The sequence below is a fragment of the Melitaea cinxia genome, chromosome 8 (genome assembly GCF_905220565.1).
Source record: "Melitaea cinxia chromosome 8, ilMelCinx1.1, whole genome shotgun sequence".
Classification (NCBI taxonomy): domain Eukaryota; kingdom Metazoa; phylum Arthropoda; class Insecta; order Lepidoptera; family Nymphalidae; genus Melitaea; species Melitaea cinxia.
The window spans coordinates 3,022,816-3,042,150 of record NC_059401.1 but is presented as its reverse complement, the minus strand read 5'-3'; the positions used below and the strand labels follow the sequence as shown (position 1 = coordinate 3,042,150).

General features: G+C 33.3%; 1 protein-coding gene across 1 annotated transcript in view; it reads right to left on the bottom strand.

Moving 5' to 3' along the window:
* Positions 1–19,335, bottom strand: part of LOC123655980 — a 52,016-nt gene that overhangs the window by 15,294 nt on the left and 17,387 nt on the right. The gene's annotated exons all lie outside the window — the stretch shown is intronic.

Sequence of the window (19,335 nt, the reverse complement as noted above, 5' to 3'; positions counted from 1 at the left end):
TTTATGTCACCTTTTTTGTATGGTCAATTGATCGGGACTATTGAACTATGTTGGAATTGTTTTTTAATGTATTTTAATTAACATTGTTTGTTATAATAATCTTTATGTATACGTGCTTAAATTAATAGAATGAGCGTAACACCTATAATTAAGATAACGCTTACCTTTTAAGATACTTTGTTTATGATTATATCTGTATATTGTCAGTGTCTATTTTGTTGCTGTTAAATAAATAAATAAATAAATAGATAAAAATAAATAAATAAATAAAACTTTACATAAAATTGTCGTACATAGAAATAATCGCATAGTTACGATTTTCAAATGTTGATATATTATTAATAAATTACTTTTATCGTAAAGCAAATGGTTTTATGAAACGATCATCAGAACATGAAAGATGTTCCATCCTGATGCCTTGACAAATTTTCTTTGGGACAGCGACAGTTAAATTCGTCGATAAAAAAAAAATAACACAGATGACGCAAAATGTACCATACATTTTACCAAGTATAGTGATTATAGTAGTTTTAAACTACCTCACGTAGTATAAACAAGTTGAATAAAAATAATACTATGATAATATCCTTTATTTGCAATAAACAATTAAACTATACTAGCTATACCCGTGCGAATAGTTCGCACTAAATAAGTATAATAATTATCAATTTGCAAAATTAGAAAAAAGTATTTATACGTAATAAATAATACGAATTATACGTGAGTTGAAATTGAACAAAAAATTTACCGACCGTCAATAATGTTGACGTTGTTTCAAAATTAAAGCCGTCAGATAGCAACATTGTTATGTTGTGTCTCAATGTATATCTACATATATATTTTTAATAATTAATTATTTCACAAAAACAAAAGCTAGTAATCAATTTTCGTTGTCGATGCCAGTAGACCAAGCAATTATCTATAAAATAATATATATAATATATGTGGAGTAAAATATCTAGCGTATTAATTTATATGATGATAGAACATTTTTGAGATCAAAAAAGACGTCAATGACACACCTCAGGCAATTTTTATGAGAACACTGACACAAATAAATAACCTTTAACAGAGATATTTTTCGATTTTGATTTTAACTCATACAGAACAATTTTATTCCTAATGGAATTACTTGCTTACAGTTGAATCAAACGACAATTGTGTTTAGTTTCTTATCAACTATAAAACAGGCAGTAGACCTGGATAGATAGAGCATAGATTGGTATATCGTCTCTTTTTTTTTTTTTAAGTTATCTATCATTACAGGTAAATAAATTATAACATTTTCAAAAAGCTATTTTTTAGTTACAAATAGCATTTTATATCTGTTTATATATAAACCATTTAAGTAATATTTGTATCTGTTATTTAGTATTTTTTCTTATAATAATAAATAATAGTTTAAAAAAGACGAAAAAAAATACGCTTTTATAAATAAACCAAAACCAAAAAGGAAAAATCTTATCAAGTTAGTATATTGTCACTGGCACTCAATAAATCTTTAAATGAAATCTGAACGTCACCAAGATAAGACTGAAGTGAGTCAAAATGAAGTCCAAGGGAGTCGGCATTACAAACATACAAACATACAGGTGAAGCTAATAAAAAGCGTGTGAGTACTTAAGTGATGCTACTGGTCATTGAATGTAACATTTATTTGTATGAATATTACGAATGTATTATTACTAAAGTATACTAGTATAAATTCAGGTCAGTGCTTATGTTCAGACATGATTATGATAACCTATAACAGTTTTAACAATCTTAGCCAATAAATGGTATTATTGTGAGCTTCTTATTAAGGTTACGTTGAAAACATTTCAAACTTTTTTTAAGTTCACAAACTTTTTTTATTAGTAAAACTTCTTTACGTACGCTTGACTTGGGGCGTAAGTGGTGAAGTACTTATGACCTTACAGAAGATAAATAATACTCCTTTTAAGTAATTTTGTGTTCTTGTGCTAAATAAGGTAGCCAGAGATCCTGGGGTGGGTCGGGGATGGGGTTGGCAACGCACTTGCGATTCTTCTGGTGATTCTCCGGGCGTCAATACGCTACGGTAACAACTTACGATTAGGTAAACCATACGCTTGTTTGCTGATCTAGTCGTATAAACGGTTCGTTTCGTTAATAACTATTAATATAGGTATGTTTATAAACACTTAAGAATTTTTTTTCCGGTTACATTGACAGTGCAGATAAGTTTCTATTATCGATTGATCATTTGCGTCGCGTCGTCCACATGTGCTATATCTTATCATGATTATGAATGTTTAGATAATTCAAAAATAAACATTTTGATTTAAAACGGTCTGCTTTAAATCACAATATTTGGTTTCACTGGTATTTATCTGGTGACTGGTATAGAATTTATGGTGAAACTAAAAAAAGTAGCAGAATATTAATTATTTATTTAAAATTATTTTTAAGAAAACGATTTAAAGACTTCATGTTGATAAACCGGCTAAATAATTTTATATTTATACGTTGCACTTTTACTCGTTAAAATTGGCTTATCGGTATCGGTTATAAAGAAAGGTACAGTAGCTTATCTACGATTAACTCATATCTCTGATTATAAAATTTCAAGTGGAATTATATTTTAAATATTCAGATTTATGGATAAGTGATCCTTTCGAATTTAGTGTTTTCAGTTTCCTTACGGATTTACGAAATTTATGAACTTATCAGAACTGGTCGTTGGTTTTGTCTAACAGTTCACAAAATGTAAAAAAGGAAGCTGCAGCAACAGAAGAAGCTTTATGTATTTTAGATTATGTAATAATAATAATATTATTTAACAGGCGCTTGCCGCGATGACGATTTTTAAATTCCCGGTAATTCGACGACATTGTAGACGTCATAGTTACAAGTAATTTTGTTTTAATAAAAGTATTAAAACAAAGTGACTTAAACAAAGTGATTGAAAACTTATAAAGGTTAACACATCCACTAATATTTTCTTTAGAAATATATTTTCCAAATAATAAAAATTATCACGTGATACATTGTAAAGTTATACGCTGTAGAAATTTTAGATTGAATCCAAAAAGACTAGTTAAATAAAAAACAAAAGCTTAGAGAAAATAATATTGAATATTGCCTTGACCAGGAGAAAGATTTGATTTCTGCAGTCAGGTAGTAAGTCCAAACATTTCGAGTTATCAGATTAAGGTAACAACAACATTTTGTTTTCACGAACTTTTGAAAGATTAATTTTCTGAAAGTAAATAAAAATAGTCTAAAAAAAGTAGTCTATTCTGAAAAAAATAGCAAATTTATATAATACAGTCTGTATCTTTGGTTTGGCTGAGGTGTGTTTCCGAAGAAAACTTTCGGAAAATTTTCGGAATATTGTGTCTAGGTAATGTACAACCTGTTGTGTAGTTACGGCATCAAAGAATATAGCCACCCCCTCTCTTCCCGTGGGTGTCGTAAGAGGCGACTAAGGGATAACACAGTTCGACTACTACCTTGGAACTTAAACAGCCGACGAGAAGCAGAAGACGGGCAGCAGCGTCTTTGGTGCGACAAAGCTAGCACTGCGGTCACCAACCCGCCTGCCCAGCGTGGTGACTATGGGCAAAACACACGAGTACACGCCATTCGTGAACTTGTGGAGGCCTACGTCCAATAGTGGACTGCGAAAGGCTGTTGTGATTGATTGTGAATGTACAACCTATCTGGTGTAGTGGTGCATGAAGGCGTTTAAAACACCGACGGCTTGCGGGTTCGAATCCCGCTCAGGGTGGTAATTTTTATTTGTACAAATATTTCGTTCCGGTTTGGATGTTTGTCCTCATGGGTCTTCCCGCCGTGCCTCGGAAAACACGTTAGGCCCCGGTTGTTGTCGTTAAATACTTGATAGCAATCGTTGCTCATAGTAGGGATTATATCCACCAATCCGCAGTGGAGCAGCGTGGAGGATTAAGCTCCAATTCTTATCCTACATGGAGAAAGAGGCCTATGACTAGTAGTTATGATATTACAGGCTGAATCGTCGTGAATTGTCAAATGTTTCCTAAGATAAAACAGGTATAGCGCACTGCATTGTTATTATATTGAACAATCTCATTCCGATTCTTTATTCAGAAAACGATTTGTTTTGCATACGAATCCTTAAATTTCGAACACGTGTTTGACACGGCTCATGGCTCGGTAGTCGTGTGTGTTTAGAGTACTGCAGTATTTTATCGTAGCAGCGTAAGATAAAATACACTGTTATCTATACAAATAAATAAAATTAGAGTGTCTGTTTGTAATATAAATAAACGCTTTTTATAAAATTCATATGGATGTTTACATGGTACATATACCAAAATGTCATAGCTGATGTAATAAGGAATTTCTTAGGCTATTTTTATTTTAGAAATATTTTTGTTTGGTAACTCTGGAAGCTGAACAATACTTTTTTTTAAATACCACGCGGATGAAGTCGCTGGCACAGCAAGTTTTTAACATATAAGTATAGCATATTTCAGATGAAATTTGTTCATTGTCACTTTTCGCTTGTTTATCATTTTATCACCATGGAAGCAAAATAAACCGTGTAGATCCTTGAGGTATGTGTTCTATGGGGTTGTTAAATTACTTAATACTATTATTTTCGGTGTTAACACAACTTATTAATATTATCTGTTCATAACAATAAAAAAGTCATAAAGAATACATACACAATTGGATCAATGACGTATGTAAGTCTGATGTCTGATTTTTTTAAAATACATATTTTGATATAAATATACATATTTTCATATAAATATACATTTATATTCTGTTTAATACAAAGTTTTTGGAAACGTTTGGAACTTAACATTCTTTCTCAACATTTTAAATTGATGTCTTGTATAATATAGTAAATAAATTTAAATAGAAATTAAAGAAAACAATAAATTAATGTTAATTTTTTTTTTAAATAGTACCAACCCAAAAAAAGATTCAAGGAAAGTGTAGCATCATCTTAACTTAGGCTACGAAAGATGGTGCTACGAATCACTCTGTTTCAAGTGTTTTACAAATTTGTAAAGTGATTCAAAGTGCTCGTGAAAAACTTAGATAACTTACGTCTTTAGTTCAGCGATAGGTTTTAGAGAGTAATATACGCAGAGTATTCGAGAGATTCAATAATGTCTGTGATTGTGTATGTTATGTGCAAAGTGATTCAAAGTGCTCGTGAAAAACTTAGATAACTTACGTCTTTAGTTCAGCGATAAGTTTTAGAGAGTAATATACGCAGAGTATTCGAGAGATTCAATAATGTCTGTGATTGTGTATGTTATGTGCAAAGTGATTCAAAGTGCTCGTGAAAAACTTAGATAACTTACGTCTTTAGTTCAGCGATAGGTTTTAGAGAGTAATATACGCAGAGTATTCGAGAGAGTCAATAATGTCTGTGATTGTGTATGTTATGTTATGTGTAAACATAATTAAGTTTACATAAAAACGATTAAACTTTTCAGATACATTCATCTTTTGGATAATTGTAGTTTATTTTCAATATTGTTTCTATGGCACGAAATATGAAACAATTCTTAGTTAACGATTCAAAGTTAGATACGGATATAAGACTATTTTTAATATACGAATTTGTTACTAATTTGCTGTAAAATGTATAAAGTGCTGTTATGTAAAAACACATAGATGTAAAGACTTGTATTATCTTGATTAAAACTTTTAGTTAAGAGTATTTTAGTTAAGATCGACATTGCCCTACTGTAGGTAAAACTAAAAATATAATTTGACCATTTGTACCAATAATAGAAGCCTAAACTAAGATAGAAAGCGTAAATTAAGTAAGGTATCCTCATTTTAATTACCTATTTAAATACAAAAAGGATAAAAAATATGTAAACATACCGTTTTATAAAAAGTCGGGGATTCAAAATAACCTTCTTCTGAATCGAGTATCAATGTGTACGGTGCAGAATCGAGATTTCTTAAACTGCGCAAAAGCGCTAAAACCACTGTAGCCATTATAGTTGATACAATTACACCACTCGTGTCCGGTATAAAGACATCCAGAAGACTCCAGACTCCTCTGCAAGACGCCACATTCACTACTGCAGCGAAAGACGTGTATAATCTCGTTAAAAGAAAATATTTCACTCTTCCAATTTTAGGCGTGACCATATTGCTTAAAGGCGTTTGTAAGGCACAGAGTGCGAGGCCAAAGGTGATGCCAAAAGCTACACAGCACTCATCGCTCAGAAGAGGGTTTTCAGGGTAAATGTAAAGATCCATCAAGGTCCACGTCGCTGTCCAATATATTATAACGAGGGGCCCAGCGACGAGCGTAGTAAACAGGATATCGACAATCTGTAAGAGAGCTTCGGTTCTTGGCTCTGAGAGCGAATGCACGTCAATGATGCTGTTTCCAAGCATTCTAAGCGTAGGGACGATTGTTAATGCCACCGACACAATTATTCCTGCTTCCGTGCTTGCTTAAGTACTCCTCTTTATGTGCGTTGCTTTTTTCGGTTTGTCTGCTTGTTCGTGTGGGTTAGGAAATAAGAGTTTCTATCCCAGGAAACGGTCGTGCACAAATTTTTTTTTTCGTGTTATATTCACGAACGAAATGGTATAGGACCGCCATAAATATACAGAGCTATACAGTTTTAACTAAAATACACCCTTTTATTAGTAAAGTTTCGTGATATTTTTTCTTTTTCAGCTAAGAAAAAAAAAATGGAAAATTCAGCGCGAGTTTAGTATAACGGAGAAAAAAATGTACTGAAATAACACCAAAAAACTGAATGTAAATATGTTGTTATCAATTATCGAATCACCACCAAATAAAATCACTGATGACACACAATTGCGATTTTCACTGTGCATCCCATCCATCTAAAAGATTGCGATTAGAGAATATTTTTTTCAAGGCTAATAACATATAGAAAAACTTAAAATAATAATATTTAGACATTCATAATAATCAATTTAATTTATTATACAGAAGTTTCAGCCAAAAAAAAAAAACGAATTATATTACGTATACTATTAAAAAAAATAACAAACTTTTTGAAGTCAAATGATATGATAGTTACAATTTTAAAACAAAAAAAAGAATTGTTAATATCAATTGTCAGTGCAACAAATTTGTCGTCTTTATTAATAATGTGACGCGCTTTATTACTGCTTTCGATTAATATTTGATAGATAATCAATAACGGTAAATGTAGATATTAAATTTATTTAAACATTATATTTTACAGAAGAAACGTGTTAGGAATATTTTTGTCTCCAATCTACGATTTAAAAAAATAAATAAAATATATACTTTGGAATTCTTCATCTTACACATCACGGATCGCACTTGTTAACAAAATTAATAATAATGCCATGTTTCTTTCTATTCATAGCTGACTTTAAAAACCACACATCCACCACACGACCACTTTTAGTGAAAACTGACTAAACGTTATCCAAAAACATAGTTATTATAAAAGTACGAAATATGTTCATGTATTTTTGTAGCGTCATCCATCCTTAAATACCCAACTCTCACTCTTTTGTAAATAAACTGTATCTAGATGCGATAAAAAATTTAAGTGCCGTTTCTCGTGTGCAAAACATAAGCTTTATTTACTCTGCTGTTGCAATGGCGACATTAAATAATAATATACCTGTTTTTTATTCGTTTAGATCGGCAAACAAGTTTGTCACCCACCAGATTGTAAGCGGCTACCGTAGCTTATAGACGCCTGCAAAATCAGAAGCATCACGCTACACCACAAGAGCTCTGGCCATCTCACTCACCACAGGAACACAATATTATAAGCATATATATGGGAGTAGTATTAAGATATACTAAGCTTTTGGGAACTACAATACAATATGTACTTCAGAAAAATATTTTCTTGACATTCCTTAAGTCAAAACCCAAAACAAAACAAGAAATATCAAAATCAATACTGAAATGTTGCTTATTGTTAAAGTAAGGAATTATATTTTTAAACAAGAAACACGTGTGGGGGTCATTTTTCTAATAATATCGAAACTTCTCGTTTAAAACTATAGAATGTGAGACTGTTTTACGGTAGTGAAAAAATCGGCTTAAAGAAGATGGAAGAGTGAACAAGTTACAGAAAAGAATTTTTTTAAGGAATTACAAAGCATCAATTTTAAAATAGCACAGGAAGAAAGTGATCTTTGTAATAACAAGTCACATAAAAGGATTTGAAAGCTCTTGAAGCTATAATAGAATATTGTCGATAAATTCATATTGTAATAAGTTTGTATTGTGTTATTTAAGTTAGTATTGTAAGATAAGTCTTAGAAAAAATCAGGACCTTAAGTGAGTGATAAAGTTTTCTTTAAATAAAGTTGGTTATATCTGGAAAAGTTTGAACAAACTATTGTGTAATGAGACAATTATGTTGTATGTAAGTCATTGTTATTAATTACACGCAAACGCGAAGACGATAGCAAAATTACGCATTGTATATGAAAGCAGATCTTTCTGTGCTAACATAACCATATAAAACAAAAACAATTTTTTTAAAGATATGAAACCTTGATTAGATTAGATTTTTTTATTATTATTTTTTTATATAGGTACAAGTTTTATTTAAACAGTATACATATTTACAATTTACAACTTAAGAAATAAATATTTACAGATAGTTTTGGTACAAATCATGTATTGTCAATTTTTTTGAAATTTGGGTACAAATCATATATTGTAAATTTCACTGAAATTTTTGGGCTTTTTCCGTTAAAGACCCTATCTCCAATCCTCCCAAGAGCTCTGGCCTTACTCAGCACAACATTGCTTGAAAGCTGTACTATTTAGCTATGGTCTTCTGCAAGGCTAAGGAACTTTTCCAGTCGGGCGGCTCAAGATTTTGAGCATGATATTACCTGCTGTGCCCTTTACTTTTAGGCAATGAAAGTTTTAGGAATTGCTGTCCGTCTCCGGTTGGGAACTCCGCTTTGAACACAGATGTCCGTGCGGAAAGGAGTTTGATTTTTTTGTCAGTTAGTCAGTCAGTCAGCTCAGTCTATTGCAGTCCACTGCTGGACTTAGCCCTCTCCAAGTTCTCGCCAAACATCCCTGTTTTCCGCAATCCTCATCCAGCCTACACCGGCAATCTTACGTAGATCGTCGGTCCTCCGGCCCGTTGATTCCTTCGGACTAGTCTTAAATAGCTAATTTATTAAAGAAGGCTATAGGCTATATATATAAGCTAACTAGCTTCTAACTGAGGTAGGGCGCAGCAGGAATTTCCTGCTCAAAATATGGAGCAGCCCGACTGGGGTAGTACCTCGACTTTACAGAAAATCACAGCTAAATAATACTGTTTTCAAGCAGTGTTGTTCCCGTTGGTGAGTAAGGTGACCAGAGCTCCTGGGGGGAGGGGGGGGGGGGTAGGAATTGGGTCGGCAATGCGCTTGCGATGCTTCTGGTGTTGCAGGCGTCTATAAGCTACGTTAATCTCTTACCATCAGGTGAGCCGTACGCTTGTTTGCCAACCTAGTAATATAAAAAAAAATAGCACCACGCTACGATCAATAGGAGCTGAGCATTCATAAGAAATATTACGAAAACGGAAAAAAAACTACTTCTTAAGAGCTTCTATTATGTACGCTGCGGAAACGGTTAAGCCTACCCAAAAATTATGCAACACGAAAATGATCGCTATTTAAGGTTCTAAAAAGTCGGCGACAGCATATTTCTACATCTTAAAGTTAACTCAATGTAACCCGTTTGAAACGTTTCCAAAAAAGAGGGAGGCTCTCAATACAATTGTATTTTTTATGTACCTAAGAACTTTTGACTGGGTAGACCCATTTCGATTTTTTGTAATTGACAGGTGGGGCGTGTCATGTGGTGACATTTAAATTTAATTTAGTTCTGACAATAACTTTTCGAGCTACATCTAATAATGCGTATATACTTGACGACCTATGTTGTTTTACTAGTCGTTTTTTTTCGTTTGCGAGCAAATATAATTATTATGGTAATCAAGTCTATTCTAAAACAATCACTATTTGCAAAGGTTTTATATACCTATAAATCCTTATCCAAATAAATACGTTAGTCATTAAAATTATTTATTTGTGAACAAAATTGTTCTTGATATCGTTTGATTTTAATGAATATCAAGCGAAGCTGCAGGCAACTGCTAGATAATTTAATAATTTATTGTATGTGCCTACATAACTATATAAAATAATTGTGTTTGCAGGCAAACGAAAAAAAACGACTTCAATTATATCGACAAGTAATACAATATAGGTAGACGAAAAAAAAGTCAAGTAAATAGTGCTTTCTCTGGGATCCCATCATCAGTTTCTGGTTTCCTTATCATAGTACCAAACTAGGGATATCTCCTTTCCAGCAAAAAAAGAATTATCAATATCGGTTTATAAACGACGAAGTTATCCCCGAACATACATAAAAAAAAATATATATATATACGGTCGAATTGAGTAACCTCCTCTTTTTTTTAAAAGTCGGTTAAAAATTCAGTTGAAAACTCACGTATAAAAGTTGTGCCTGCTGTGAAAGCTGATGACTTATCACATAAATATTATTGACATACATACTTAGTGACAAAAGTCTAGGAATTAGATATGGACTTAATGGATAATTATGTTATTATTAGTCTTTGCAGAAGAATATCATAAAGAAGATAAGATATATTTAGCGATTAAGCCTAGAAAGTTCAGCTTATGTATAAGTACTAAGAGCAATAATGTTGAATAACAGCTGTTTACATTAGGAATTCATTGCAAACACAGCTCTACGAAAAACCGACATACTACCAACCTAATTCAGGTTGTGAAAACACGTATGTAAATTGCTTCTTTAGTTCACATAAACTTTGCCTTTAGTGAGCACATAAAAGTAATTTGTGTAATGTATTTGTAATAATCTTATTTTATATATTTTTGTATTATACATATTTACAATTCGCAACTTCAGGACTGAATATTTACAGATAGTTATGGTATAAGTCATGTCCGCGTGGAGTGGTGCCGAGAATGTTGGCAGCATTTCCCCGTTGAATCGCTATGCCAATTCTTTGGGCTAAATATGCAACAGCCCTCTTGTCACCAGAGGAGGAAATAAGGCGAGGAGTTACCTCATTAAAAAAATACCATTTATATATTTATCATACGAACTATTGATATTTACTAACAAACCGAAATATACAATAACATTACACAGTTTTTTTAATTTCAGAATATAAAAGAAAGAATATCATTCTTCAGTATGATGGAAAGTAATAGTAGATTATTAGCCAAGGGCTGTAAGGCATCAATTGCAGCCCGAGATATTTGCCCTGACTGCGCTCGTGCGCCTATATTTCGAGGATGCAATTGATGCTTACACCCAAGCTAACTATTCTGCTTTACATCTCGATTGTGAGGTAAGTAGAAAAAAACCGGCATTACAAGGAGAAAACATTTTATTCGTTGAAATTTATAGTGAAATGAGAACAATTTTCAAAATTTTAAGAACAGGTGTTTGTTGTGAAGAACTCATGTTTTTTTCTAATTAGCACGTAATTATAAAAAAAAATCCCAAAAACAAACAATATTTAAAGTAAAAGTTTTCTATTTCCACCTTTTTTCATTAAAAAGAATCAAGTGAAGAACTTTTTAATTTTTTTTTTCAAGATTGAAATTGAGCTTCGCCGTTCGATATTTAAAATTGATGACTATTATACTCATATGAAGGCAAATAGCAACAAGGCTGAATAGCGAAGCGACCTCTTTGGTCATTGGGCTGAATGCATGATGTTTATTGCCAGTATGATGGTTAGATGTACGCGAACTTTTTGAAAGAAAGAAGTGTTTTTTTTTTAATTTCTTACCGCCCTAGGGCTTTTCTAGCTACATTATTGCCCTAGAGCGCTAATTAGTCACCTACAAGCCCCATTTGCTGTGTGGCTACGGCACTAAAGAATTTAGCCACCCCCTCTCTTCCCGTGGGTGTCGTAAGAGGCGACTAAGGGATAATAAGGTTCCACAACCACCTTGGAACTTAAGAAGCCGACCGATGGCGGGATAACCATCCAACTGCTGGCTTTGAAATACACAGGCCGAAGACGGGCAGCAGCGTCTTCGGTGCGACAAAGCCAGTACTGCGGTCACCAACCCGCCTGCCCAGCGTGGTGACTATGGGCAAAACACATGAGTTCACGTTATTTTTGGCGTAAACTTGTGGAGGCCTATGTCCAGCAGTGGACTGTATAGGCTGTAATGAAAAGCCCCATTTGGAGGTAATAAGAACCTACTTACCGAATATGAGAGATGTAAATACGTTTGTATATTGAGTTAGAAATTTTATGCTTTATTGGTATAAATCTTTTTCAAGTTTTTTTGATTAATTACTATAGTTTTAGGGCCTGTATCACCAGCCGGCCTAGCATGCATACAACGAGATATCTCTTGACGAGAGAGAGAGATAATGTCTACATCGAGTATTTTCTCGATTACCCTAACATGCGCACTACGAGAGACAAAATTCTCTTCCGAAGACTTCGCCTTGTCGAGTAGAGAAACATTATCAACCATAATCACAACTGAATATCATTCTTATTTCTTATGTCGTAAAGTTGAATTTACAAGGTTATTGCCAATCGTGCCAAACCGGGATGAGCCAACGTTTGTATAATTTCAAACGAGTGACACATGTTTTATTTAACAATGTTCTCGGCCTTTTGGCTAAGATAAAAAGTGTATATCTAATTTAAAAAATCTAATATGGAAAATAAAACGGCGTAAGTAAATGAATTTAATTATATATGTAAAACAATATGCTCGTGTTGTGCTTTATATCTTGTCGCACATTAGATAATTGTAATTCTATCACGTATTGTTTTTTTTTTTTTTAATTTTTAAAATTTTTTGAATTTTTGAATTTTTTTTTTTTTTGATTATTGATTTTACTTTTATTCTATTTAATTTTATTTTTACTTATTGATTTTTTTTAATATAATTTTTTTTGTTTTTTATTCTGAATGTTGTCTTGTCTTGTTGTACTAACCCAATATGGACTTATACTTTGGTCTGAAATAAAGTATTATTATTATTATTATTTAGAATAAGAAGAAATTACTGAAATTATATAATTATAATAGGGAAAAGCCATGGTATACAAAAAATAGGCACCCGGTTTTATTTATTTTTTATTTATCGTCTTTCTCGTCGATAATATTGAAGACGAGAAGTTTCTCTTCCTAAAACGGCAAAATTCGACAAAATTACGATGTCATGTTAGCTTCCGTAGAGATAAATATCACAGATGACTAAAATTTAATGATTATCTCTTCTATTGACGTAACGAGAAGAGTATCACATGCACGCATGTTAGCTACTGTAGACATAGAGAGATAATACGAGAAAAGGGGTAGACAAAATTTTGTCGTGGCGTGCATGCTAGGCCTGCAGTTGTGGATAACGCTATTTTACGGATGGCGTTATAAACATACTTAGACAGCGGGAGGTAGAATAAGCCAGTAGGAGTAGGACTGGACCTGTTTTTTTAAACGGTTTTATTTAGTTCCTCTATTAATAAATTGCAAATTTAAGATTAATACTTGCCAATAGAAATAAAAATATAGTAGAATTCGATGGCAAAAAAGAATAATGAATCAAAAACTTTTTACAATCGGATTCTGTCATCCATCAAATGCCGTTAACCACAAGTGGTGAAAAAGGTCCTAATAAATGTTAGATTTTTATTTAATGTGTTTTTATTTAATGTGGTGATTATGAATTAATACTAGATGACATGATTCACGAGAAATAATAGTTATTTACGAAACGGTTTTAAGCAATACAGCATTCATTCGTAGCCAGTTAAGTGCTTTAAATACATTGTGCATTCAATATAGTTCAATATGACCGCTAACCAGCAGTGGATCAGCGTGGTGGAATCAAAAATTATTAAGCTCCAATCCTTCTCCTACATGGAGAAAGAGGTCTATGCCCAACAGTGGGATGTTACAGGCGAAATTATTTATTAAATTAATTATTAAATTTAAACATAAGTTTTGAAACAACTTCTATTTCCTTTTAACTAACAATAATATTATATACTAGCTGCCTCGTTCGTCCAGACTTCGTTCTGTCAAAAGTTAATAGTAAAAATTAAATAAAACATTTTTTTTTTGTATTAAAACCTTCCGTGTGATTTAAGGAAAATACAAAAAAATAAATTAGCCGAATTGGTCGAGCCATTCTCGAGTTATGCGCTTAGCAACATTCATTTTTAATTATATAGATTACATTTTGAAATGTGACGTCTAAAAATGTTGGACTCCTCCCCTTTAGCACTGACCGGTTTTGAATTTTAACTAAGCCAAATGAATGAAATGAATTTGATTTAAGAACGTGATAGCTAGCTGTAGCGGTAGTAAATTTATAGTGATTATTTGTTGTTTATGTAATATTTATATTATCAAACAAACAAAAATTTTTGTAGCTAACACAATACATACCTCTGTAGACATGTGATAATTCAATTCATTCGTTTGTTTTAAGACATCTTTATATCTTTATTAACTGATTTTAAAAAAGTAAGAGGTATTCAGTTTGACTGTATTTTTTGTAAATTCTGAGTTTCTTTATTTTTTTGCATTGTGATATTGTAAAATAACTTAACATTCTCGACCTAATTTATATATAGCTTTGTTTTAAAAGACAAAATACGTTCATACGTAAATTACGTTATTTTCATACTGTTGATAATAAAAAAGATGATGGTTAGAGAGTACTATGGATTGGCTATTCTAATTTTTTACCGACTTCTAAAATAGGAGGAGATTCTTAATTCGACTGGGTTTTTTTTTTTTATTTTTTAAATTTTATTTTATGTATGTTACTCAGAACTTTTGACCGGGTTTTTTAATATATAACTAAGTCCGCAAACAAGCGAACGGCACACGTAATGGTAAACGATTACCGTAGCATATAGACGCCTGCAATACCAGAAACATAATACCAGAAACATCGCAAGCACATTGCCGACCCTACCCCAATTCTCCCTAGAAGCTCTGGTCACCTTACTCACCAACAAGAACACAATACTGCTTGAAAGCAGTACTATTTAGCTGTGATCTTCTGTAAGGATTTGAAAATATACAAAATAGTTAAAACCAATTCAGACATAGATTCGGTGCAAAGCGATCTCAATAATATAATAGAATGGTGTCATCACAATAAAATGACTCTTAACGTAGGCAAATGTTTCCATATAAAATTGACCCGGAAGAAAAAGCCGCTTGTCTCTAGTTACTCTATTGGAAATGTTATCTTGCAAGAGAAATCACAAATTAAAGACTTAGGAGTTATTATAGATGGCCGTTTAACTTTTGTGGCACATGTTGATAATATAGTTGTTAAAGCTGCACGAAATCTTGGTTTTATCAAGCGGAACACACGGGGTTTCTCAAGGCGAACAAAAACGATATTATATAATTCTCTAGTGCGCAGCTGTCTTGAGTACGCCAGTGTTATCTGGAATCCTCAGTACAGTATACACTGTCAACGTATTGAGAGCATTCAGCGTGTTTTCACGAGGCATCTTGCTTTTTACGAAAGCAATTTTTCGCACAGACAAGTGTACGGGGAGCGTTTGGCAAGGTTCCACATGATTTCTCTTCGGAGTAGGCGTGAGGTTTCAGATCTGACTTTCCTGCACAATATATTACATAATAGGGTTACCAATTCTGAAATAACAGAGAGGATAATCATATCGGTTCCCTCTAGGACACACAGAAGTATCCACGCGCACAAGATATTTTACATTCCATGCGTAAAGTCTCACATTGGGAAACAAGCTCCCCTAGTGCGTTTGTGTAACAAATATAATAGTGTCAGTAAATCGATTCCAGGCATTGACATTTTTCACGACTCTCGCTCTGTCTTTAGATGTAAGTTACTTAATTATTATAAAATGCATGATTAGTTTAAAAAATATATTTAATTTATTTTACAGTAATTTTAATTTTGATTTTAATTTTAATTTGGATTATGATTTTAATTTTGATTTTGATTTTAATTTTGATTTTGATTTTAATTTTAATTTTTCTCTTTGGAATTTTTTGATAATTTGATTTGACTTTTGTTATCTACCTATTCTTAATTACTTAATTAATGATAATTTGTTTCTAATCGTTATTTTGATTAAATTGTCCAATTGTTTAATTTTATAAATGTATATGATAATAATATGTTTTTTATCTTTATTTTTGATTTTGATTATTTTGGTTGTGATTCTGATAGGGTGTCACTCTCTCTTTTTTTAATATTGTAAGTGTTGAACTATATTAATGTAGGTATATCTAAAGTTGAAATATTTTTATTATTTGTGATTTTTTGTGCTTTCAAACATTGTATTCCAAAATGTTATGTACACTTGTAAGTGACATGCATATCAGATACTTTGTTATTATATATTTGTAATTTTAAAATTTTTATATGTATGTTGTAAGTGTGCTTTTGAAAATAAATAAATAAAAATAAATAAAGTAAGGTCGAGGTACTTCCCCAGTAGGGCTGCTCCATTTTTTTAAGCAGGAAATTTCCTGCTGTGCCCTATCTCAATTAATCGGGTGGACCAATTTCAATGATTTTTGTTTTAATCAAAAGGTAGTGTATATCATGTGGTTCAATTTAAATTAAATTCCGATCTAACAAGTACTTTTATAGTTATATCTTATAACGCGTATTTAGTCGACTATTCGTTGACTTACGTTGTATTATACCGTATAACCCTTTACTGGGAATCCCGATTTTTGACTGGGTAAAAAGGAGGAGGTTCTCAATTTGATTGTATCTTTTTTCCGTTAATTTATCAGAACTTTTGACTGGGTCAGAATATTTTTAAATCAAAAGGTGTTTTGTTCATGCAGTCCCATTTAATTTTAATTGAGATCTAATAAGTACTTTTCGAGCTATATCTAATAATGCGTATTTACTTGACTATTTTTTCATCGACCTACGTTGTACCGCATAACTTTTCATTGATGTACCGATTTTAGTGATTCTTGGTTTATTCAAAAGCAGATACTTGTTTTGTGATCCCATTTAAATTTTATTGAGATCTGATGACTACTTTTTGAGTAATTTTTGATAAAGCGTATTTACGTGACTATTTTTTCGTCTATTTACGTTGTGTACTTGTCGATGTGATTGAAGTCGGTTTTTTTTCGTTTGCAAGCAAACACAATTATGATGATACTTGTTTAAATCGAAATCTGATGCTTGTCTAATAATAATAATAATAATACATATCTACACAATACACACACGGTCGTTTGTTCTTAAAGTAAGCAACTTTATGCTTGTGTTATAGGTAACAGCCGACTGGTATATAGCTACATATTTTTTTTTTTCGTAAACATACTTATAAATGACACATTTATAAATATATAAAAGAATATATATATTACACCCAAACTCGGGGTGGGAACGAACCCACAACCCACGGAGCAGAAAGCAGGGCACTACAAACTGCGCCAACGGGCTAGTCAAAAGTTGTCTTGTGGTACTATTTAAGTTTGATCGAGATATGATAACCACTCTTTAAGTAATCTTTGATAACGCATATTTACTTGATTATTTTTTCGTCTATTTATGTTGTTTTACTTATCGATGTAATAAAAGTCAGTTTTTTTTTCGTTTGCGAACAAACACAATTATTTCTCTTTTTTTTTTTGTTTAGAATTGACTTTGTAGATTGGTAAAGCGAGGTCACATAGATTTCATAAGTGTGATGTGCTGGAGACATTTGAGTTAGAGTTATCGGAAGCGAAATTAAGAGATCTACTTGAGATAACGCCTAGACTATTTTACCAATATTGAGCCATTTAAATCTCCTAGTAATCATTACAGCCTATACAGTCCACTGCTGGACATAGGCCTCCACAAGTTTACGCCAAAAATAACGTGAACTCATGTGTTTTGCCCATAGTCACCACGCTGGGCAGGCGGGTTGGTGACCGCAGTACTGGCTTTGTTGCACCAAAGACGCTGCTGCCCGTCTTCGGCCTGTGTATTTCAAAGTCACCAGTTGGATGGTTATCCCGCCATCGGTCGGCTTCTTAAGTTCCAAGATGGTTGTGGAACCTTGTTATCCCTTAGTCGCCTCTTACGACACCCACGGGAAGAGAGGGGGTGGCTAAATTCTTTAGTGCCGTAGCCACACAGCACAGCCTAGTAAGGCTGACATTAATTATAGCTATAATTTTTCTCGTGTTTTGGAACCCTTTTTAAAAACAATACATAATCTCTTGTCCTACTACAGCCTAATCAGATATCCCTATCGACGAAGGAATTAAATATAATAAGTTCATACATATGTTCGTGTATTGTATTTTTAAAATTATGTAAAACATCAGATTTTGTGTAGTTAGATGTGTACAACTGCAGATGTATCGTTTTTTTACTCGATTTACTTTTCATATTTATGTACAATCTTAATACTAATATACGTTTATGTATTACACATTACTTACTAACCGTTCTGAACATAGTCGGTACATCGAAGTAATCTTGCGGGGAGTCGACTGCAACCGCGAAGGGCGCTGCGCATATGTTTCTCAAGGTCCTCAGTGCCGCGAGCGATAGCGTCGCAGCCACCGTCGTCGACAACAGAGTCCTCGCGCTATCCCCCGTGCATTCATTCAGGAGATTCCAAACTCCCCTCCAACCACCGACACACGCCACACCCGCCACACATGTGTAAACCCGCGACAGGACGTAGTAAGTCAATCTGCTCCTATCGGGCCTTAAGCACTTGGTCAACTGCGCCTGGAACGCGCAAAACGCCAGACCGAAGAAGAGACCGAAAGCGGCGCACACCGCCGCGCTACTTACAGGGTCCTCCGTCAGAACGTACAGATCCATGAGCGACCATGTCGACTTCCAATAGGTAACGACGGCGGGGGCTACCACTACACTAGCGAAGAGTATGTCTGCGAACTCTAGCAGGGCTGAGTGCGCACGCGAGCCACTCGCGAGAGTGTCGGCGAGCCCGGCAGTGCTTCCACGCATGTCTGAGATACGAGTGCGCCCAGCCACGGGTTTAGCACGACTACAGATTACTTGTATATAATTGCATTATCATAGCGTCCCGCGCTCTGACGTTTTGTTTTCTGGGACATCTCCCTGTCGATTCCATGCGACTTTTACTGTATTTGTTAACCGACTTCCAAAAAAGGAGGAGGTTCTCAATTCGACTGTATTTTTTTTTATTTTTTTTTATGTATGTTACATCAGAACTTTTGACCGGGTAGACCAATTTCGACAAATTTTGTTTTAATCGAAAGGTGGTGTGTGCCAATTGGTCCCATTTAAATTTATTTGAGATCCAACAAC